Source organism: Crocuta crocuta, unplaced genomic scaffold, assembly GCF_008692635.1.
Source record: "Crocuta crocuta isolate KB4526 unplaced genomic scaffold, BGI_CrCroc_1.0 scaffold30, whole genome shotgun sequence".
In the NCBI taxonomy this organism is placed as follows: domain Eukaryota; kingdom Metazoa; phylum Chordata; class Mammalia; order Carnivora; family Hyaenidae; genus Crocuta; species Crocuta crocuta.
In genome coordinates this window covers 9,713,006-9,737,786 of record NW_027528345.1, presented here as the reverse complement: position 1 = coordinate 9,737,786, position 24,781 = coordinate 9,713,006, and the positions used below count along the sequence as shown (strand labels likewise).

At 39.8% G+C, this 24,781-nt stretch overlaps 1 pseudogene; it reads left to right on the top strand.

Annotated features, from left to right (window-relative positions):
• Window positions 1–7,704: 7,704 nt before the first annotated feature.
• LOC144222832 (large ribosomal subunit protein eL31 pseudogene) lies at window positions 7,705–24,256 on the top strand (annotated as a pseudogene).
• The last annotated feature ends 525 nt before the right edge of the window (window positions 24,257–24,781 follow it).

Below are 24,781 nucleotides of genomic sequence, written 5' to 3'. Positions count from 1 at the left end.
TCAGTTTCCATATCTGTAAAATGCCATCAATACTTCTTGAACCTTTGACATATCAAAAACATGTTATACTGGCATTATATAAAAATTAGATAATAAAATGGTAGAGCTAGAAATGATCTTAGAGATCATCTAGTCTAATATCTTCATTTGGAAGATTAAAAAACCGAGGCCAGGGATATCTGTGTGGCTCAGTCAGTTGAGCATCTGACTCCTGATTTTGGCTCGAGTTATGATCCCAAGGTCATGGGATCAAGTCCCAACATCAGACTCCTCGCTGAGCATGGAGCCTGATTAGAATTCTTTCTTTCTCTCCCTCTGCCCCTTTCCCGTGCTCACACACTCTCTAAAAACAAAGAAACAAACAAACAAAAACCAAAAAAAAAACCCAAAAAACAAAAAAACAAAAAACCCACAGAGGCCAAAAGAGGGAGGTGACATTCACAGTGTCATGAAAATAGTTCTCAGACTTTAAACATCTGACACTGAATAATAGCTTGCTAACTAACTTTGTCACTAGGCTGCTATTTCCCAGTTTATCCTATGCCAAGAAAGCAACTTTCTCTGAGGAAGGAATTCTCCTCACCCAAGAACTACATTTTCAGAAATGCTTTCCTTTACTGAGAATCCAGTGGTCTTGTAATAAATGGATCCTGACTCACCCAGTGCTACATGCCTCTTACAGGGGCATGGGATGGGACTCAACAGACTTCAGGTTTGGGGCCTGGCTCTCAAATAGGAGTCACCCTGTCCTTGACCTAAGTCTGGCTATAGTCATAGCCTCAAGAGCTGTAAGCAGGAGACACTATTAGAAATTTCTCTTTGGGGGGCGCATGGGTGGCTTAGTCGGTTAAGCATCTGACTTTCGCTTAGGTCATGATCTCGCGGTTCATGGGTTCGAGCCCCGCATCGGGCTCTGTGCTGACTGCCAGCTCAGAGCCTGGAGCCTGTTTCAGAGTCTGTGACTCCCTCTCTCTCTGACCCTCCCCTGCTCATGCTGTCTCTCTCTCTCTCTCCTAGAAATAAATAAAAATATTTAAAAAAAAAAGAAATTTCTCTTTGGAACATATCTAGTGCTTCCTAGTTTGTAACATAAACCCACTCATTTATTGTTCATTCACTTACCTACAAATATTTATTAAGAGCCCATTTTTTGTTAAGCCCATGAGGGCTGATAAGACGACTAAAATGAGTAGTACCCAGCACCAAAGAGCCTCAGAAGGAGCCAGCATGTAAACATTTATGTGCATGGGAGCAGTGGGGTCAGGGTGGAAGGAGGAGGCCATCGATTTTCCTTGGTTGGGATTTAAGGAATTAAAGAAACATAAAGGAGATGATACTTGAAATGAACTTTGGGAAATGAGGGCTATTTTCCAAGTGGAAGTGAGGAGGATACATGGCATTCAGACAGAGTGAGCCTGTTGTTTGGGGGAAAACAATGATTTGACCTGCATAATATGAGGAAGCATCAACCTATATGAGATTGGACATCTTGGCCTTTATGATAGGTCTTTGTGATTCAGATGGGGCTCCCCCCACCCCTGGGATCAGGATGGAGGACAAGTCACAGGCCTAGATTAGCCACTCATTGTCCCATTCCTATGGCCTTCCTGATTGATTTGGGTGAGATATGCTCTAAGCCTTGCAAAGTAGATCTCAGGACTTTAATCTTTAAAGTTACTGGAAGAGGGGTTCTCTCTCTCTCTCTCTCTCAATCTGTCTCTCTCTGCTGGACATGGAATCAATAGGGTGCAGGGCTGCTACAGTCACTTTCATACCACAAGGGACAAGCCTGTTTGAGATTGAAGGCAGTACCTGGAGGGAACACAACCAAGAGAAAGACTGAGAGAAACAGGGCCCCGGTGATGGAAGCAGAACTGCATTCTGCCGTACTTGGAAACAAAACTATTGCTTGTTAGTTTGTGTTGGGTTTTCTGTTGTTTTCAACAAAATCATCTTAACTGATACAATATTTATGGGCATCTGGTGCACTGCTTGACACATGAGACTGTTTAATAAATGTATGTTTAATAGAGAAATAAGTTGTTAGGAAGAGCAATTATTTATCTCTATAGGGCAACTTGGCAATATGTATTTACAACTTTAAAAAAGATCATCTTTCCAAAGATGGATGGTGGTGATAGCTGTACAGCAATGTGAATATACTTAATGGCACTGAACTATACACTTAAAGATGGTTAAAATGGTAAACTTATGTCATATATTTTGCCACAATAAAAAATAAATAAAAGACAAAAAAATCATCATTAGACTAGAAATAAAGGCTTATAGTCCAGTTAACAAATGAAAACATAGGGGGCACCTGGGTGGCCCAGTAAGTTGAGTGCTGACTTTGGCTCAAGTCATGATCTCACAACTTGTGAGTTTGAGCCCCACGTCAGGCTCTGTGCTGACAGCTCGGAGCCTGGAGCCTGCTTCAGATTCTGTGTCTCCCTCTCTCTCTGCCCCTCCCCCAATTACACTGTCTCTCTCAAAAACAAACATTAAAAAAAAGAGTATACTTATCTTTAAAAAAAAAAAAAGAAAACATAGGGACAGAAAAGCTTGTTGCACTATACCAGTAATACTAGTAATCATCTCTACTTTTAGAAAATGTATCATAGGGAAATAGATAAGTATACAAAGTTAGTTTCTCTGAACATTACTGATAACATCATTAGGGACTGGGTAATAAAATCATGATATATTCAAGTAATGGAATATTATACAGTCATTAAATTGATAAAGTAGATTCATATGCTACTTAGGAACATATATATCAGAATGCTAGAGATATTGGAATTATATTAATATCAAATAGTTTCGCAAAAATAAGGAAAGACTTCTTATAAGATTTATGAATTAGATGGGGTAGCTTAGTCAGTTAAGCAACTGACTTTGACTCAGGTTATGATCTTGTGGTTTGTGAGTTCAAGCCCCATGTCTGGCTTGAATATTGAAATGTTTATTTTGAGAGAGAGCAAGCATGAGTGGGGGGAGGGGTAAAGAGAGACAGAGATACAGGATCTGAAGCAGGCTCCAGGCTCTGAGTTGTCAGCACAGAGCCTGACATGGGGCTCGAACCCATGAACCATGAAATCATGACTGAAGTCAGTCGCCCAACCAACTGAGCCACGCAGGTGCCCCTAAAAATTTAATTTATGAATTGGAGCCAAATAATTGGATGGAAGTACATCATTCAGTAAGTGGTAGGAGGTAAACTGCTCACTCAGAAAGAACTTACTGTTATCACTGAATTTCAGATATCATTGGTTGTAAGATACCTCCTAATTTCAAAGATGTTAAAAAGTGAAAAAGTATGTATCTAGAATTTACCAAATATAACACGTCTAGGGGCAGAAAATTGTACATGTTGATGACTGGGGTGATGGAAAATGGGACATGAAAATCAGTAGATAAAGAGAAGTCAAGAGGGGAAGTGTTTTCAGGTTTATGGAATAATATTATTTTACACCAAGTGAAAAGAAGCTAGTGAAAGGCTTTGAGGGGAGGTATAAGATGACCACAAAAACATGCATTGAAAGTTAATTTTGTAACTAAACTAAAGGAAGCAAGCACTATCTCTGCTAATTTGGACACTGTGTAATAGGCAACAGTGAGTGTTAATTCATATACATTTGTGAGATTTCTTTCTCTACTGCATCTTAGGTGGAGGCCAGGCTTATAATTAAAAAAAAAAAAAAGATTTTATTTTTAAGTAATCCCTACACCCAGTGTGGGGCTTGAACATACAACCCCAAGATAAGACTTGCATGCTTTACAGAGTGGGCCAACCAGGCTCCCCAGCCAGGCTTGTAATTTTAGCTCCCCCCTCCCTTATTTTTTTTAATGTTTTTTATTTATTTCTAGGAGAGAGAGAGAGAGAGAGAGACAGCGTGAGCAGGGGAGGGTCAGAGAGAGAGGGAGTCACAGACTCTGAAACAGGCTCCAGGCTCTGAGCTGGCAGTCAGCACAGAGCCCGACGCGGGGCTCGAACCCACGAACCGCGAGATCATGACCTAAGCGAAAGTCGGACGCTTAACCGACTAAGCCACCCAGGCGCCCCGCCCCGTTGTTTATTTTAAGAAGGAGTTTGGCAGCTGAAGAGAGGTAAAAAGGCATGGGAGTAACAAATTGCTAGTACTGAAGATCAAAGGTCTACATTTTTTCACGTAAACAGAATATATGGAATATAAATTCCCTATATTGTTTCTGTGCACAGAATATACGCAATCAGTTAACATATAGTGTAGTATTGTTTCAGGAGTAGAATTTTAATGATTCATCACTTACATCATCCCGTGCTCATCACTAGCGCCCTCCTTAATGCCCATCCCCCATCTCATCCCCCACCCACCTCCCTTCCAGCAACCCGCAGTTTGTTCTCTATCTTTAAGTCTCTCTTAGGGTTTGCCCCACCTCTGTTTTTATTTTATTTTATTTTTCCTTCCCTTCCCTATGTTCATCTGTTTTGTTTCTTAAATTCCACATAGGAGTGAAATCATTCTTCTGTCATTAAACTCAACTACTTCTATCCAAGCAGCCTCACAAGTTAGGAATTTGACCAGCTGTCCATGGGGGAAGTTGGCTTTAAAAAATGTCAAGCATCTCTCTCTCTTTTTCCCCCCCTCTCTCTCTCATTCTCTCTTTCACACACACACCCCCACACACATTCACAGACTTCAGTGCTTAGCAATACACCATATATATGCTATTTATTCACATAGCTTGTTCCTTATTTTCAGTTATTTCTGTCCTCTGTGAAGTGGAAAGCATTAGAGAAGGCAAACTGCTCTTGTTACTGTGACTCACAGCCCATTCAAGTCAGGCACCCAGGATCACTGACCAGCAACAGCTGCATCCACAGCATCACCATAAAGTTGTCCTATGTGATGTAATTACTGATTACAGACAAAAGGACTTGACCAAAAGCCGTGGGTATGGCTCTAGGCAAAAATGCATTGGTAAATAAATGTACTGCATAGAAGCTAAAGAACATGTAAGCTCTGAAATTCCTAACCTTTGGTAAACTACGAACTCACCTTGGGAACTTTTAAAATATCTTGATGTGAGGTCCGAGGGTCATATATTTTTCAAAAAAGCTTCACAAGCAATTTCTAAGCATTAAAAGCTGAGAATCACTATTCAAATCCCATTTCTCTTATTTAACCTGTGGCCTAGATAGGTTGCTGGCTTGCCCACGATCACACACTTGGTTACAAACAGAATTAAGGGGCTCCAGGGTGGCTCAGTTGGTTAAATGTCTAACTCTTGATTTTGGCTTAGGTCATGATCTCCCCACCCTCTCTCTCTCTCTANAAAAAAAAAAAAAAAAAAAAGAAAGAGAGAGAGACTAGAACCTAAGTCTCCTGATTTCTGGGTCTTTATTCCTATGCTAGTATCCTGTGCCACTGATTGTGTTCCAGGTTTTTACTACTATTCCTTCCTAACACATTTGAAAATGTGTGATTTTTTAAAATAGTTTGTATTTATTTTGGAGACAGAGAGAGACAGAGCGTGAGCGGGGGAGGGTCAGAGAGAGAAGGAGACACAGAATCTGCAGCAGCTCCAGGCACTGAGCTGTCAGCACGGAGCCCAACGTGTGGTTCAAACCCACGAACCGCGAGATCATGACCTGAGCCGAAGTCAGCCGCCCAACTGTCTGAGCCACCCAGGTGCCCTTCCTGCTCTTTTCCCCACCTCCTCTCTTCATTTCTGGCTAACTTCCGTGAAATATTCAGGACCTGGAAACATGCCATCTCTTCCAGAAAGGCCTCTGACACCTCCCTTCATCCTTAGGATGGTGGCCAAACTAAAGTAATGGCAAGGAAGTGTAGGAAAGTATTAAGGAGGTACACAATTGGTAGAACCTGCTAATGTGAAATAAATGTAAAAATAAATCATAAAGGTCAAACAGAATAGGGGCATCAGGGTGGCTCAGTTTGTTAAGCATCTGACTCTTGATTTCAGCTCAGTCATGATTCCATGGTCATGGGATCAAGCCCCACATCAGTTTCATGCTAAGCATGGAGCTTGCTTCGGATTTTCTCTCTTCCTCTCTCTCTGCCACCCCACCCCCCAGCTTGTGCATGTGCGTTCTCTCTCTCTCTCTCTCTCAAAATAAATAAATAGGGGCACCTAGGTGACTTAGTCAGTTCAGTGGCTGACTTTGGCTCAGGTCATGATCTTACAATTCATGAGTTCAAGCCCTGCATCGAGCTCTCTACTGACAGTGCAGGGCCTGCTTGGGATCCTCTCTCCTCTCTCTCTCTGCCCCTCTCTCGTTTGCAAGTGCGTGCTCATGCATGCTCTCTCTCTCTCTCAGGGATGAATAAACATCTAAAAATTTTTTAAATAAATAAATAAACATTTAAAAAAAAAAAAGATCAACCAGAATAAACAGTGAACTGGAGAATAAGAACCGGTAACAATTTAGAGTAATTTCATGTACGTTTTTCCAAGTTCTATGTCACTTGCAATTTTAATAAGATGGGTTCTCTGTGTCCTACCAAGTACACATCTTCCTTAAGCATCTCTTTTCTAATAGTGCTTTATTGATCCAGGCCCTTTAATGACTCTCTCCTTGCTAATGCACCAAGCCTAAACTCCACTTGTTTTAAAGGCTTTCAAAGCTGGCCCAGCCCTTCCCATCAGCTCCACCCAGTTGTGGCCAGACCAGCTGCTTCATCCTCCTGCAAGGGTCTTGCTCACTCCTGTCTGGCACTGTTGCCACCTTCTTGCCCGAGGCAGTCCTTTGCCTGTGCACATCTCAGGGACCACTCGATGCTCAGCTTCATGAAATTCCTGCCTGCCTGGTCCATGCCTCCCTGTGCCCTCTGATCTCCTGAAGCATTCATAGTTAATAGCATCCAATTTAGCATTTAATTATATATGCTCACCTAACATAATTTACTGTTGTTTTAGTGTGTGTTAGTCATGTTTCCCCCAACTAGATTATAAATTTATTGGGGGTAGGAACCATGATTTATACTTCTTTAAAATCATAAGTTCTGGAAGCAGAACTAAGGTTCCTCATCAGTAAGAAAACCGTTGGCTCTCCTGCCTGCCAGCTATGTGACATCGAGCAAATGCCCAACTTCTCTATGCCTTAGTTACTGATATTTAAAATGGAGATAATAAAAACACCTATCTCATAGGAGTGCCTGTACTGCTAAATGCAACAACTCATATACAGTGCCCAGCAGATATGTGGCACATTGTAAGAACTCAATATACATTAGCGAATACTCTTATCCCCCACATTGTTTAGCATATCATTGAACAGATGCCCCCAAATTAATTGCTGCTGATTTAGTAGGCTCCATATAAATCTCTTTTAGGTACCTAAAAGAATCAGACACTCTTGTTTTAAGACAAAAAGTGTGTATTTGTACAGACAATAATTATTTTTAAACATTTAACAAGACAATTTTACCTCCCAAGTTTTGGGGGGCATCTCACCATTGCCCTGAATGTATTTCCTCTCCTGGGTCCAGGTGAGGAAATCAAGAGGATCCCCCTCATCTCATAAGGAAATAGGGAATGACCATGAGATGGCTGGGGTATTCCAGATGCCAAGTACCAGTCATCTGCTAAGAATCCATACTAGAGTCCCCACATCTGTAGTCTTCTATTTTTGGTGTGTACACCTCAAGGAAACAAACATACACATTTCCGTATTGGCCTGTTGGTAGCTGAGGCGACAGTATGTCTAGTGGAGTGCAAGACAATGATAAAGGTGAGAAGAAGGTAATTAAAGGCTCAAGCCTGAGCTCTAGACACACACTATTATTATTTTTTATATTATGCCAATTACAATGCATGCCCCCCACCCAATACGATACAAACTAAATGGCTTCAACCAGCTTATTTGGAAGAACCAAATTCCCACGGGCTGCACCCTGGTGAAATTCTTGAGACTCGGGTTACTATGGAGAAAACAGTGTTGCTGTGGTGGAAGAATGGGAGGCTACAGCAGTTGGTACTACCTGGATGGTCCTGGGACATGTGCAAGGATCCAAATCATAACATATCGTAGAATGTGAATTGCATTGTAAAGCAAATCTTTGGGGTTATTCTTCCTCCTTTATATGTAAGTGGTATATTTTCTAAATGAAAGACTATTTGAAAAATGCATTGGCTGAAAAACAGAATGAATTTTTTTACTTTACGATGTGGAGGTATAGGGCACAGAGGCTAGAAGGCAATTGCACTGAATCACAATCTCACCAGCTGACTATTTCCTTTGTCCAAAGCTCTCAAAGTGATGAATGAGGAGCCACAGCTATTAGGCAAGGTGGGAATCAGATGCAGATGTGGTGGGAGGCCAGGGATATCATAAGAACAGTGAGTACACCTAGTTTCCACCCTGCGTCTGCCACCACCTGGCTCTGCCTCTTTGGACAGATCATCTCACTTTTCTGATCTAAGTTTCCTCATTAGTAAGATGACCAGTAAGGGCAGGGAAATCTCTCTAAAACTCCTTCCAGCGCTGACCTTTTATGGTTCTGTTGAGTCTAAGAAAACCTATGAATTATTCTGCATTTTGGATTACTGTTTCCCTAAAAGATTCATCTTTTCCTCTCCTCTGATCCTTCCCTCTTCCTTCCTCCCAAACCATCCCAGCATGCACACTCTGTCCCTTTCTCCCTCAGACTTGTATTTCAGAATCTGAAAAAATATTTTCAAGCTTAAAAATATTGGTTACAGGGGCGCCTGGGTGGCTCAGTCAGTTAGGCGTCCAACTTCGGCTCAGGTCATGATCTCACGGTTTGTGGGTTCGAGCTCCATGTAGGGCTCTGTGCTGACAGCCAGCTCAGAGCCTGGGGCCTGCTTCAGATTCCGTATCTCCCTCTCTCTCTGACCCTCCCCTGCTCATGCTGTCTTTCTCTCTCAGAAATAAATAAAGCATTAAAATTTTTTTAAAAAATATATTGGTTACAATGATGTGTGCCTTAGATTTTTTCCCTCTGGAGGTGTCTTGGAGGCATTTGCTGGAAGCTTGAATTTAAACTTGTAGTTTCAAAGGAAGAGGAAGGTGGATGATACTGAATGGCTGGCCATGCAGAGCTGTCTCAAGGCAATTTCCCTATACAAGCTGAACAGCAAGCAGTTCCACATAAAGCTAATAAAGATATGGCTTCCCTATTTTCCTTTAAATGGTTCCTTAGAATTAGGATCGCTCTAGAGTCTCCATAATCGTTCCAAATCACACTGGTCTTTCAATACCGTTCTCTGCTATAATTTCTGAGCAAGCAGTCAGCATAAAAAAGGACTAGGTCAGCTCTCTTTGTGTGTCAGCTCTTGGCAGCGCAGCTCCTTTGGGACGTGTCTCCTGGCATCCACCCAGCCTAACTATCAACAATGGAAGCTTCTCTGTGTACTTCCAGTAAGTCATAAATAAACCTCCTCAATCCTACCTGTTTTCTGAGAAGAGCTTCAACCATCCTTTACCTTAGGGTAAAAAGAGAGAGAAAGAAAGTGAGAGAAAGAGAGACATGATTGCTCTCTTTTTGGTTTTTCCTAAACCATTTTAGGAAAATGGTTTTTAAATTTCCACTTAAGCAATTGTTCATTTTCATCATTCCCTACTGCCAAACAGTTAGATGTGTAATTTGGGTTCCAGTCCCTTTAGTTGCCAGGTTTGAGACTGGATTGCTTTCCCACTTTATATAAATTGCCTTTTCTGAAGCAGCAATCCTAAGTATGGAAAGTGTTCGTTGTAGAAGAGCTCCTTACGTGAACAGCAGGGAAGGCATACCCTCCAGCAGGGTAACGAGGAGCAGGGGCAAAGACTTCCCTGGCTGCTTCAGAAAGCCTAATAACTATCCCCAAAAGGTAAGAGGGCCAGGACTGTGGAGTCCCAGGCATCAGGCCAATACTAAAGGAAGAACAACAACAATTCCTGTTTAGCTAAACAAGAAAACAACCAATCTCAGTTGCAGCTCAAACAGGTTGGATTCCTTAAACACCACTCATCCAAAACCTCCTCTGAAACATTAAGCCTCATGCTACTGTTCTGAGGTAAACATTAATCCTATTTTCCGGCAAGATGTAGAATGAGGTCAAGCACATTATTTCCTACTGCAGTCAATGTCGGAATTAAAGAAATCTGCTGAATCTATTCTCAAAACTATATAAATTAGTCACTTCAGCTGAGTCATTGTTGAGTTCAAATGAACATCATGTTTCCCGGGCATGAAAAATGGAAGTATGGATTTTTTTTTCCTTCTGTCACATTCCACTGGCCATGAAAGAGGTCCAGAAGGACCAGAAGTGAATATTACCAAAGAAAGTCTCCGATCTGCACTTTGGTCCCTAGGAGGAGAAACAGATTTCTGTGTTTGTTCATGCTTTCTTATAATGCCAAACTCTGAACGAGAATTTTGCACATGTTCGCACAATTCAGACAAATTTATATGACTTTTTTAAAGTAATGAAATCTTTCATATAAAGATAAGAGTTTAAGCAATATAGGGGCACCTGGATGGCTCAGTTGGTTGTGTACAAACGACTCTTGATTTCGGCTCAGGTCATGATCTCATGGTTTGTAGGTTCGAGCCCCACATTGGGCTCTGCATTAAAAATATTTATATAAAAAAGAATTTAAGTAGTATAAAATGCATTTTAAAGCATAACGATAAAATCAGTATTCATGAGGGATGCCTGGCTGGTTCAGTATGTGAAGCATGGACTCTTGATCTCAGGGTTATGAGTTCAAGCCCCATGCTGGGCATGGAGCCTACTTGAAAAAACAAAACAAAGCCAGTATTCATGAAACTACTAGCATCCCAAGGAGCAGATCACCACACACTGATGAAGCTCCCTGTTTCCCCTGCATGGCACTCCTGACTTCCGCACAGAAGAATGTGCTTCTCGGGGCGCCTGGGTGGCTTAGTCGGTTAAGCGTCCGACTTTCGCTTGGGTCATGATCTCGCGGTTCGTGGGTTCGAGCCCCGCGTCGGGCTCTGTGCTGACTGCCAGCTCAGAGCCTGGAGTCTGTTTTGGTCTGTGACTCCCTCTTTCTCTGACCCTCCCCTGCTCACGCTGTCTCTCTCTCTCTCTCCTAGAAATAAATAAAACATTAAAAAAAAAAAGAAGTTAAGTACAGAACAGTTCTCAAGGTGATCATCACAGAAAATAAAAAACTTAAAAAAAAAAAAAGAATGTGCTTCTCATTCTCTTGTTTTTCTTGATATTTCCTACATATTTATGCATCTCTAGACAAAAGTGTTTAGTTCTGCTTGCTGTCCATATTAGTTTGCTAGAACTGCCTTAACAGTGTAGTACAAACTGGGTGCCTTAAACAATAGTAATTTCTTGTCTCAAAGATCTGAGGGCCGGAAGTCCGAGACCAAGGTGCCCTCAGGGTTGGTTCCTTCTGAGGGCCATGAGGGAAGGGGCTGCTCCAGGCCTCTCTCCTTGCCTGTAGGTGGCCATCTTCTCTCCGAGTCCTCATATCATCTTCTCTCTATGCTTCTCTGTGTTACACATTTTCCCTTTTTATGCAGATACCAGTCATCCTGGATTAGGGTCCAGTCTAACGACCTTACTTTCACTTGATGCCCTCATTAGAGACCCTGTCTCCAAATAAGATCACATTCTGATGTACTGCAGGTTAGGACTTCAACATATAAATTTTAGTAGGGGGGACACAATTAGCCCCATTAGACTCTCACAAATAGGTTCCCAGGGAAGCAGACTCTGAGATAGAGTTTAGCAACCATAATATTTATTAATATATTGGGGATCAACATCTAGGGAAAGTAGGGCAAGGAAGCAGAATTTTGGCAAAGGGATAAGTCAAGTTGTGATACAGGCTTGACAACTACCATTGTTAAGTCAACCCCACAGGTTGCTCGGAAGCAAAAATCACCCTTTAGAGTTGTCTCACCTTGGGCTGAGATGGTCAGGGCTTTGTACTGCCACTTCAATGTCACTGGACCTAGCCATCTGAGAAAGGGGCATGGCCTTGGGCGGACAGCTCTCTGTAGGGGCTAACAGCTAAGGGTATCTGCCAAAAGCACCCAGTAGCAGGAGCAATAACCACCTCCCAGTAAAGGGAGATCTGGGCAATGCATCACAGAGTCCACCACACTGGATTTGAATTCTATCAAAATGAAATATGTTGTATGTTTTCTGCAACTTGCTTTTCAAAAATTTTAATGAATATTCTCAAACACATTCAAAAGTAGAGAGAATAGAGGCACCTGGGTGGCTCAGTCAATTGAGCATCCAGCTTTGGATTTCCACTCAGGTCATAATCTCATGGTTCTTGAGATAAGGTCCCACATCAGACTCTGTGTTGGCAGTGTGGAGCCCACTTAGGATTCTCTCTCCCTCTCTCTCTGCCCCTTTCCCACTGGCACTTTTCCCCTCTCTCAAAATAAATAAACTTAAAAAAAGAGAGAGAGAATAGTATAACTAACTCCTATACACCCATCATCTATATTCATCTATTATCAAGATTTTTTGCAACACTTGCTTCATCCATTCCTTTCTCTGTCTTTGTCTCTCTCTCTCTTTTTTAGCAAATCACTTTATTTTATTTTCATTATTATTATTATTTTATTTTAGAAAGAGAGAGTGCATGCACATGGGGGAGAGGAGCAGAGGAAGAGAGAATTGTTTTAAAGAATGTTTAAATGTTTATTTATTTATTGAGTGAGAGAAAGACAGCAGGGGAAAGGCAGAAAGAGAGAGAGAGGGGCGCCTGGGTGGCTTAGTCGGTTGGGCGTCCGACTTTTGCTTAGGTCATGATCTCGCGGTTTGTGGGTTTGAGCCCTGCATCGGGCTCTGTGCTGACTGCCAGCTTGGAGCCTGGAGCCTGTTTCGGAGTCTGTGTCTCCCTCTCTCTCTGACCCACCCCTGCTCACGCTGTCTCTCTCTCTCTTTCTTAGAAATAAATAAAAATATAAAAAAAAAAAGAAAGAGAGAGAGAGAGAGCGAGAACAGGCACTGCACTGTCAGCACAGGGCCCAACTTGGGGCTCGATCCCATGAACCATGAGATCATGACCTAAGCTGGATGGAGAGTCAGACGTTCAACTCACTGAGCCATCCAGGTAACCTGAGAGAGAGAGAGAGAGAGAGAGAGAATCTAAGCAGGCTTCACACTCAGGCTGAGTCCAATGCAGGACTTGATCCCATGACCCTGGGATCATAACCTAAGCTGAAATCAAGAGTCAGGTACTCAACTGACTGAGCCACCCAGGAGCCCCTCTCTCTCTTTCTTTATTATTTTAAGGCAGATTTCATGTTGTTGTACCTCTGCACACTTCAGTATCCATCTCTAACAATATGAACATTTTCTTACATAACCTCAATGTCATTATCACATCTAATAAATTAACAACAATTCCTTGGGCTATATTAGGATTTACCTGATTATCTCAAAAGTTTTATTTTATTTTAATTTTTTAATTTTTTTAAAAAAATTATTTCTGAGAGAGAGAGGGAGACAGTGTGAGCAGGGGAGGGTCAGAGAGAGAGGGAGGTACAGAATCTGAAACAGGCTCCAGTCTCTGAGCTGGCTGTCAGCACAGAGCCCTACGTGGAGCTCGAACCCACAAACCATGAGATCATGACCTGAGCCGAAGTCGGACACCCAACCGACTGAGTCATCCAGGTGCCCCTCAAAAATTTTATTTTTATAATTTGTTGGTTTTAATTAGGATCCAATCAAAGGGAACACATTATTTTGTTTATATCTCTTATCCCTTTTTATCTAAAACCATTCCCTTTCTTTTTATCTTCATGCCATTGTCTTGAAGAATAATTACAATACAAATAAATTAAGACTATGGCCATTTTTTATTTTATTTGCTTCTGAGTGGCTTATATAACTTATTCTTCTATTCTCCATATCTCCTATAAATCAGAAGTTAGCTCTAATGCTTGATGGAATTCAGGTTCAAGGATCTACGTTATAGGTAGCACTGTATGCTTCGTACTGCATCATATCAGAAGACACAATGGCTGGCTATTCAAGGTTATCTTAGTTATGCTAAGACTCATGGGTGGGGTCAGGTTGTGACAGCCTGAGCCCCCTCATCGTAAAATGCTTCATCAACCTTTCTTGTAATGGCATCTTTCTTTGATGACCTTTGCCTGAATCAATGAGTTGACATTAATAGTTGCAAAGTGGTTATTTTCAAATTCTGTACTTTTCCCTACATTTATTAGCGAATATTATTTTTTAAAGCAGTATTGTGGGGATGTCTGAAGCAATTCATATGGAAAAAACTAGGATAAAACTTAATTCTTTCCCTTTAAGTTGTCAATTTTCAGAATACAGCAATGAATGTTTTCATTTTTCTCTTTAAAATCTCATTACAAAATCATTATTTTAAAAATATAATAAGTGTGTTTCCATCAATTACAGTAATTGATGGATTGGATGCTTTTAGTGTCCCATTTTTTAGCAATAGGAGCTTCTTCATGTTAGTTTCCGTGTTCTTTTGACACAATTCTGCTAATTAAAAAAATGTTTTTAATGTTTATTTTTGAGAGGGGAGAGGGGCAGAGAAGAGAGGGAGACACAGGATCTGAAGCAGGCTCCAGGCTCTGAGCTGTCAGCACAGACCCTGACACGGGGCTCGAACTCACAAACCACAAGATCATGACCTGAGCCAAAGTCAGATGCTTAACCAACTGAACCACCCAGGCCCCTCTACAATTCTGCTAATTTTGAAATAAATTTGCTTGCTTTCTGGAATAATAAGATGTCTCAGGGTCATCTTATACTTTTCATGCCCTTTACCAGGAATAAACCATTTCTCTACAAAGTCCTGATTCTTTTTTCTTTTTGTTGTAGAATAGTTTCAGATTCACCAAAAAGTTGTGAAAATAGTACTGAGAAATCTCATATATCCCACATTCAGCTTCCTCTATTATTAGCATCTTACATTATATATTTGTCACAATTAATGAACCAATATTGCTACATGATTATTAACTGAACTCCATACTTTATCCAGATTTCCTTAGTTTTTACCTAATGTTTTTTTCTATTCTAGAATTCTATCCATGATACTACATTACACTTACTTATCATGTTTCCTCAGGCTTCTCTTAGCTATGACAGTTTCTTGGACTTTCCTTGTTTGTGATGAACAGCCTTGACAGTTTTGAAGAGTTCTGGTCATATATTTTGTAGATTTTCCATCATTTGGGATTTGTGTGGTGTTTTTCTCATGATTGGACGTAGGTTACAGGGTTTGGGAAGGAAGAACACAGATATAAACTACAATTCTGGGTATCATTCTCAGGGATACATACTATCAATATGACTTATCACTGATGTTATCTTAACCAACTGAGCCACTCAGGTGCCCCTTCTCACTGGTGTTATCTTGATCACTTGGCTGAGGTTATGTCTATCAGGTATTTCCACTGCAGAGTTACTCGTATCTGTGAAGCTGGGATGACGGCAGAGTAGCAGGATCCTAAGCTTACCTTGTCCCATGGATACAACTAGACAGCAAGTACAGAAGAAAGGAGTCAAACCATGCATCTTTTCTGACCACAAACAATAAAATTAGAAAAAATCTGGAAAGAGCACAAATACAAAAAGGTTCAGTCACATACTACTAAACAATGAATGCATCAACAAAAAAATCAGAGAACAAGTTTAAAAAGTACAGAGAAATAAATGAAAATGAAAAAACAATGACCTAAAATTTTTGGGATGCTGCAAAAGCAGTTTTAAGAGACAAGTTTATAGCAATATAGGACTACTTCAAGTTCAAGAAGCAAGAAAAATCTCAAACAACCTAACCTTACACCTAAAGGAGCTAGAAAAAGAACAACAAATAAAACCCCAAAATCAGTATAAGGAAGGAAATAATAAAGATTAGAGCAGAAATAAATGATATAGAAACTAAAAAAACAATAGGTCAATGATACCAGGAGCTGTTTCTTTGAAAAGATCAACAGGGGCACCTGAGTGGCTCAGTTAGTTAAGCGTCCAACTCTTGATTTCAACTCAGGTCATGATCTCATAGTGCAGAGCCTGCTTGGAATTCTCTCTCCCTCTTTCTCTGCCCCTACCCCACACATGCTTGCACTTTCTCTCTCTTTCTCTCTCTCTAAGTAAAAAAAAAAAAATTTAAAGATCAACAAAATTGATAAACCTCCAGCCAGACTCATTAAAAGAGAGAGAGAGAGGACTCAAATAAACAAAATCACCAATGAAAGAGGATAAATAATAACAGCACAATGGAAATACAGTTATAAGGTAATATTATGAAAAATCATATGCCAACAAATTGGACAACCCCAAAGAAAAGGGTAAATTCCTAGAAATATATAACCTCCACAACCGAAGCAAGAAGAAATGGAAAATTTAAACAGACCTATTACCAGCAATGAAACTGAATCTGTAATCAAAAATTTCCCAGCAAACAAAAGTCTAGGACCAGATGGTTTCACAGCTGAATTCTACCAAATGTTTAAAGAAGAGTTAATATTTATTCTTCCGAAATGGTTCTAAAAAATACAAGAGGAAGGAAAACTTCACAATTCATTCTATGAGGCCAGTATCACCCTGATACCAAAGCCAAATAAAGACACCATAAAAAAAGAGAACTATAGGGAGGGGGGGATGGGCATGGAGGAGGACACTTGTGGGGATGAGCACTGAGTGTTATGTGGAAACTAATTTGACAATAAACTATTTGTAAAAAAAAAAAAAAGAGAGAGAACTATAGACCGATATCTCTGATGAACATAGATGCAAAAATCCTCAGCAAAATACTAGCAACCCAAATCCAACAATACATTAAAAAATCTTTCATCACAACCAAGTGGGATTTATTCCCAGGATGCAAGGGTGGTTCAATGTTCACAAGTCAATGGACGTGATACATCACATCATTAAGAAAAAGGATTTTAAAAACCCCATATGATCTTTTCAATACATGCAGAGAAAGCATTCAACAAAGTACAACATCCATTCGTGATAAAAACCCTCAACAAAGTAGGTCTTGAAGGAACATATTTCAAATAATAAAGGCCATATATTAAAAATCCACAGCAAATCTCATACTCAATGGGGAAAAACTAGAGCTTCCCTCCTAAGATCAGGAAGAAGACAAGGATGTACACTCTCACCACTTTTATTCACCATAGTACTGGAAGTCTTAGCCACAGCAACCCAAGAACAAAAAGAAATAAAAGGCATTCAAAACTGGTAACAAAGAAGTAAAACTTTGCTATTTGCAGATGACATGAAGCTATGTATAGAAAACCCTAAAGACTCCACCAAAAAACTACTAGAACTAGTAAATGAGTTCAGTAAAGTTGTAGGATATAAAAATCAATGTAAAGAAATCTGTTCCATTTTTATACACTAATAATAAGCTGCAGAAAGAGACCTTAAGAAAATAATCCCATTTGGGGCGCCTGGGTGGCTTAGTTGGTTAAGCATCCGACTTTTGCTTAGGTCACGATCTCACGGTTCGTGGGTTCGGGCCCCGTGTCGGGCTCTGTGCTGACTGCCAGCTCAGAGCCTGGAGCCTGTTTCAGTCTGTGACCCCCTCTCTCTCTGACCCCCACCCCCACTCATGCTGTCTCTCTCTCTGTCTCCTAGATATAAATAAAACATTTTTAAAAAAAAGAAAAAAAAAGAAAATAATCCCATTTACAATTGCAGCAAAAATAATAAAGTACCTAGGAACAAACTTAACCAAAGAGGTGAAAAAACTATACTCTGAAAACTATAAAACATAGATAAAAGACATTAAAGATGACACAAAGAAATAGAAAGACACTCCTGTTCATGGGTTGGAAAAAAAAATGTTAAAAAATGTCTATACTACCCAAAGCAATCTACAAATTTAATGCTATCCCTCTCAAAATACCAACAGCATTTTTCACAGAACTAGAAAAAACAGTCCTAAAATTTGTATGGAACCACAGTAGACCCTGAATAACCAAAGCAATCTTGAAAAAAAAAAATAAGAGAAACCTGGATGGCTCAGTTGGTTAAGCATCCGACTTTGGCTCAGGTCATGATCTCACGGTTTGAGGGCTCAAGCCTCACTCTGGGCTCTGTGCTGACAGCTCGGAGCCTGGAGTCTGCTTCAGATTCTGTCTCCCTCTTCTCTACCCGTCCCCTGCTCACATTGTCTGCCTGTCTGTCTTTCTCTCTCTCAAAAATAAACGTTTTAAAAATAATAAAAGAAAAGAAAAACAAACACAAAACTGGTAGTACCACAAATCTGGACTTCAAGTTAAATTACAAAGCTGTAGTAATCAAAACAGCATGATACTGGCACAAAAATAGACACAGAGATCAATGGAACAGAATAGAAAACCCAGAAATGAGCCCACAATTATATGGTCAGTTAATCTTTGACAAAGGAGGAAAGAATATCCAATGGAAAAAAAGACAACCTTAACAAATGGTATTGGGAAAACAGGACAGCTACATGCAAAAGAATGTACCTGGACCACTTTCTTATACCACACAAAAAGAAGAAACTCAAAATGAATTAAAGACCTAAATGTGAGACTTGACACCATAAAAATCCTAAAAGAGCACAGGCATAATTTCTCTGACGTCAGCCATTGCAACATTTTTTTAGTTGTCTCCTGAGGCAAGGAAAATAAAAGTAAAAACAAACTATTGAGACTACATCAAAATAAAAAGTTTCTGCACAGCAAAGGGAACAATCAACAAAACTAAAAGATAACCTACTTAATGGGAGAAGATATTTACAAATGACATATCTGATAAAGGGTTCATATCTAAAAATATATATATATTATTATTATGACTTATTTATTTTGAGGGGGCAGGGAGGAACAGAGAGAGGGAGAGAGAATTCCAAGCAGGCTCCACACTGCCAGCACAGAGCCTGATGCTGGCCTCAAACTCACAAACAATGTCATGTGTCTGTTGGCCATCTGTATGTCTTCTTTGGAGAAATGTCTGCTCATGTCTTCTACCCATTTTTATTTGAATTATTTGTTTTTGAGATGTTGAGTTGTATAAGTTTTTTTTCTAATATATTTTAGGGGCACCTGGGTGGTTCAGTCAGCTAAGCATCCAGCTCTTGGTTTAGGCTCAGGTCATGATCTTTTGGTTTGGGGGATTGAGCCCTGTGTCAGTATCTGCACCGTGCCTGCTTGGAATTCTCTCTCTCTCTCTCTCTCTCTCTCTCTCTGCTCTTCCCCCACTCATGCTCACTCACTCCCTCTCTCTCAAAAATAAATAAAAAAAATTTTTTTAAACATGAGAAAAAGAAAGAAAATTGAAATCCTTCTGTTTGGGAGCTTTGTCTAACTCACCTCCATTAATTACTTAATTATCAGATGTACTCGTAGGTATTTATATTTTGGATTTTAATTTAGTACTACTTCATTTATTTATTGCTCAAATTGCTCCAGCTTTTACCACTGGGCTCTTTGCAATTGGCTCCTATGTCCCTTTGACATATTTCATCATTGTGGGGGTTTTTTGAGCAATCCATTACTTCTGGCACTATAAGATGCTCTAGGGTCATCTTGTTTATTCCTTGCCTTAGTCCTAGAATCTGCCATTTCTCCAAGGAACTCTGGTTCCTTTTATTGGAAAATGTTATTATGAACTCATGATAGGGGGTGGCTGGCTGGCTCAGTTGGTAGCACTGCGACTCTTGATCTCAGAGTTATGAGTTCAAGCCCCATGTTGCGGGTAGAGTTTACTTTAAAAAAAAAAAAGGAAAAAAGAAAGAAAAAGAAAGAGAGAAACATAAGATAGGTATGCTTGTTGCTACTGAGGTATCATTGCTTCTATGCACTTCCAGCTGACAGAAAAAGGAAACATATGTATGTATACTAACCTGTGTATACACACACATATTTGTTAATATTTTTATATGTAATTATTATATGTATATTACATGCATATTAAGTTAATCATGGGTTCCTACTTATGCCTCCAACTCGAATCCATTATCAAATTTTAACTTTTTCTCTTTGTTTGTCTATAACCTCCAACTCCCAACAGTAAGAAAGAAACTTGGCTCCCACCATCCACCATCCACATACTTAATTGTTCAGTTCCAGTATAGATACATAGTGGTTTCACTATATATTGTTAACTTGTACCCTCTGGGATACAACTTTATTGCCTAGAATACAGGACTTATCAACAGTTCTTTGCCTTTGGTCTTACAAATTCCACTCATTTCCAAAGTTACTTGGATCAGCACTTTTTCTCCCTCTTCTCTTCAGGGAGCTTGTTTCATACATCTGTAATGCAGTTAGATTGTTTTATCGCATTCTATTCTGAGATCCCCTGACCTCCTTAATGACTTGGGAATAGTTTCTGAAACTCATTCTGTTGGTGTTAAGGGAGTCCTTTGCTACTAGGATATCATTATTTCTGTTCAGTGAGCAGAATCAGAAATTTTTTTTCATGGCTATAATCTTTTGTTTTTAATTTTTAAAATATTTATTTTTAAGAGATCGACAGAGCTTAAGTAGGGGAGGGGCTGAGAGAGAGGAAGACACAGAATCTGAAGCAGGCTCCAGACTCTGAGCTGTTAGCACAGAGCCCAATGCACAGTTCGAATCCATGAACTGTGAGATCATGACCTGAGCCAAAGTCAGACACTTAACCGACTGAGCCACTCAAGCACTCCTATAATCTTTAGAAAAAAAACAGCTTTATTTAAATGTAAGTAATGTATCATTCGATTCACCCAGTTAAAATGCACAATGTAATGGCTGTAAGTATATTCACAGAGTTGTGCAACCATCACCATAATCAATTTCAGAGAACTTTAATCACCCCACTAAGAAATCCTGTATACATTAGCAGTCACTCTCCATTTTCTCCAACTTCTTCCCACATACCCTCTCCCCACCAGCCCCAGGCAACCACTTATTTACTTTATGTCTCTATGAATCTGTCTCTTCTGGACATTTTACATAAATGAAACCATACAATATGTGACCTTTTATGTCTAGCTTCTTTCACTTAGCAACATGTCTTCAAAGTTCATCTACGGAGACAAACCAAGGAGCAGACTCTTTTTTTTTTTTTTAATTAAATATTTTTATTTATTTCTAGGAGAGAGAGAGACAGCGTGAGCAGGGGAGGGCCAGAGAGAGAGGGAGACACAAACTCCGAAATAGGCTCCAGGCTCTGAGCTGGCAGTCAGCACAGAGCCCAACGCCAGGCTCGAACCCACGAACCGCGAGATCATGACCTAAGCGAAAGTCGGATGCTTAACCGACTAAAGCACCCAGGCGCCCCCAGACTCTTAACTATAGAGAACAAATGTGGTTACCAGAGAGGAGGTGGATAATGGGATGGATGAAATAGGTGATGGAGATTAAGAGTATGCTTATCACAATGAACACTGAGTAATGCCTAGAACTGCTGAATCACTATATTCCACACCTGAAACTAATGTAACACTGTATATTAACTATAATGGAATTAAAATTAAAAACTTAATATAAAAAACAAAAAACCTATATTCTAGTGGAATCACAAACTACATGTAGATAGATAGATAACCTTCAGGTAGCTGTAAATGCTATATTATAATAATAAATAATAATAATAATAAGGTTTGAGAGAGGAGGGTAATGTGTGGAACCGGGGTGGCTCAGTTGGTTGGGCATCTGATTCTTGATTTTGGCTCGGGTCATGATCTCACAGTTCATGGGATTGAGCCCCGAGTAGGGCTTTGTGTGCTGATAGGTTGGAGCCTGCTTGGGATTCTCTCTCCCTCCCTCTCTACCTCTCCCCCACTTGCATGCATGCTCTCTCTCAAAATAAATCAATAAACAAAAAAAAAAAAGATACTTGTTGAATAAATAAATCTGTGTTGACAGACTAAAAAAAGTTCATCTCTATTGTAACATATGTATCATTCCTTTCTATTGTTGAATAATACTCCTTTTTAAGGATATACTGTAATTCATTTGTTCATTCATCAGTTGATGAACATTTGGGTTGTTTTCACTTTTTGGCTTTTATGGATAATGCTGTTCTGAACATTTGTCTACCAGTTTCTCTGTGGGCATATGTTTTCGTTTCTTGGATCTATAACTAGGCATGGAATTGCTGAGTCATATGCTAACTGTGTTTAACATTTTGAGGAATGGCCAAACTGTTTTCCAAAGGGGCTGCACCATTTTACAGTCCCATCAGCAGTGTATGAGGCCTTTAATTTCTCCACATCCTCACTAACACTTATTATTATCTATGTTTTTATTATAGCCATCCTGGGGGTGTGATAGGATTTCAGATATTTGTTTTTAACTGTTGAATCTTGTTTTTATGCTCTTTCCCCAGAACACCTTCTACAGTAAGAAAGTTTATCAAGTAAATTAAAAAAATTTTTTTAACGTTTATTCATTTTTGAGAGACACAGAGAGGCAGAGTGTGAGCAGGGGAGGGGCAGACAGAGAGGGAGACATAGAGTCCGAAGCAGGCTCCAGGCTCTGAGCTGTCAGCACAGAGCCCAATGCAGGGCTCCAGCCCACGAACTGCAAGATTATGACCTGAGCCAAAGTCAGACACTTAACTGACTGAGCCACCCTGGCACCCTTCAAGTAAAATTTATTTAATGATGACAATTTATTGATGATAAAGAGTTCTGAAATGGTGGAAAGAGAATGAAACCTAAATGTAGATATACTCAGGGGGTGCCTAGCTGGCTCAGTCAGAAGAACATGCGACTCTTGGTCTTGGGGTCATGACCCATGGGTTTAAGACCCATGCTGGGTGTAGAGATTACTTCTATAAATAAACTTAAAAAAATACATAAATGTAGATATACTTGAGCTCAAGATCTAAGTTTTTCTCTTGTTATATGTATAAAATGAAAACAGTATCTGTCTCACATGGTTTAAATGAGGAATAAATAAATGAGATAACAGATGTGAGAGCTCTCTGTAAACTATACAGCAGTCTATAAATATCATCATTGCTAGCTGTGCGGGGTGGTAAATAAATAAATAAATAAAAGCTTTTCTTTAGTGATGTTCCTTCACACAATGCTGTATTCAATTTTCAGCTCCTGAAGAAGTGAAGCCATATATTAATCTTTGAGTCCCCAATAGCACCCAGCACATGCTTATGTCTGCCACCTTCTCCTTTACTTAAACTCTCAGGGAACACTCAGATCCATAGTCAGGAATCATTTGCTCGATTTTTCCTCAAGATGCATTACTCAGATCATTACTTCTGTAGGCAGGAACTCTCCTGGGTCTCTAACTTGCTTGCTTCATGTTTTACCTTCTCTTCTTGCTTTGGCCATTTGGATTTAGCAATTCAGTTTTAGAATGTGGTAACCGTAGCACCACTAGCCTGAAAACTTGATAGACCATTGCATCTGGCTATAGTCCCATGGCTCCATGCCTTACATCTCACCTCTCTGCCCATCCTGGACACTTAAAACATTAGTGATTGTCTCATCTGGGGAGGGACACTAGTCACTCATGTCCTGTCAAATCCTGGAAACCTTCCTCTAAAACTCTCACGTTAGATTCTTCCTTTCCATTTTCATTGCCATCAGCCTAGCTCAGACTTCCATTACCTCTTGCATCTTTTTAAATCATATGTTCATCTTCAAGTGACTTTGCCACTAGACCATAGGTTAATTGGAAAGGAAATAGAATACTGTGAAGTTGCTCTAAAATAGGATACCAGTAGTAAACCCAACCATAGCACAAGGCCACATATACAAAAATCTAGTACAGTGAATTTCAAACAGCAGGTTTACCACTCATTAGTATATCAAAAAACCAATTTAGTGACTTGTGACCAGTATTTAAAAAGTGAAATAGAATAGAAGGTGATCCAGCAGTCATATTTGCAATGCTGTTTTCTCTCTCCCACAGTACCTTGTGCTCTTCCTTTCCAACCAGAGTCCAGCAGAAATGCTCCCGCAAAGAAGAGTAGCAAGAAGAAGGGCTATTCTGCCATCAAGGAGGTAGTGACCAGAGAATACACCATTGACATTCACAAGTGTATCCATGGAGTGGGTTTCAAGAAGCATGCACCGTGGGCACTGAAAGAGATCTAGAAATCCACCATGAAGGAGATGGAAACTCCAGATATGCACATTGACACCAGGCTCAAACAAGGTGTCTGGGCCAAAGGAATAATGAATGTTCCATACTGTGTATGTGTGCAGTTGTCCAGAAAACCTAACGAGGATGAAGATTCCCCAAACAAGTTCTATACATTGATTACCTATGTACCTGTCACCACTTTCAAAAATCTACAGATAGTTAATGTGGATGAGAACTAATCACCGATTTTCAGATAGGGATGCATTAAAAAAAGGAAATAGGACAGGATAGAAGACATCAGAAAATATTATACATAGTAAGAGTATTATTTAGGGTATATAATATGAACACAAAATGTAGTATTTACAATGCGTCAATGGCCAAAGTCCGGAAAAATACCAACTAGTGGTATTGTAAATGTTCTGTTAAAAAAATTATTAGAAATAACCTAAATGTTAAGGTTGATCTATATTTAGCATGAAGAAGTATACCAGAAGGCCTACAAAGGCCTTTAGACTTCTTGGGTTTGAACTCTGGCTCTGTTGCTTACTTGGTGACCTTCAGCAATTTACTTAAACATTTTGTGCAATTTTATCATCTATAAAATGGGGATAATTATAGCACCTACCTCTGAGAGTTATAATGAGGAATAAATGAGTCCATACAAGTAAAATGCCTAGAACAGAGCCTGGCACATAGCAGTAAATCAAGAAATGTTAGCTATTGTTATCAATATTCTCAAATCATTTGGCAATAGAAGTCAT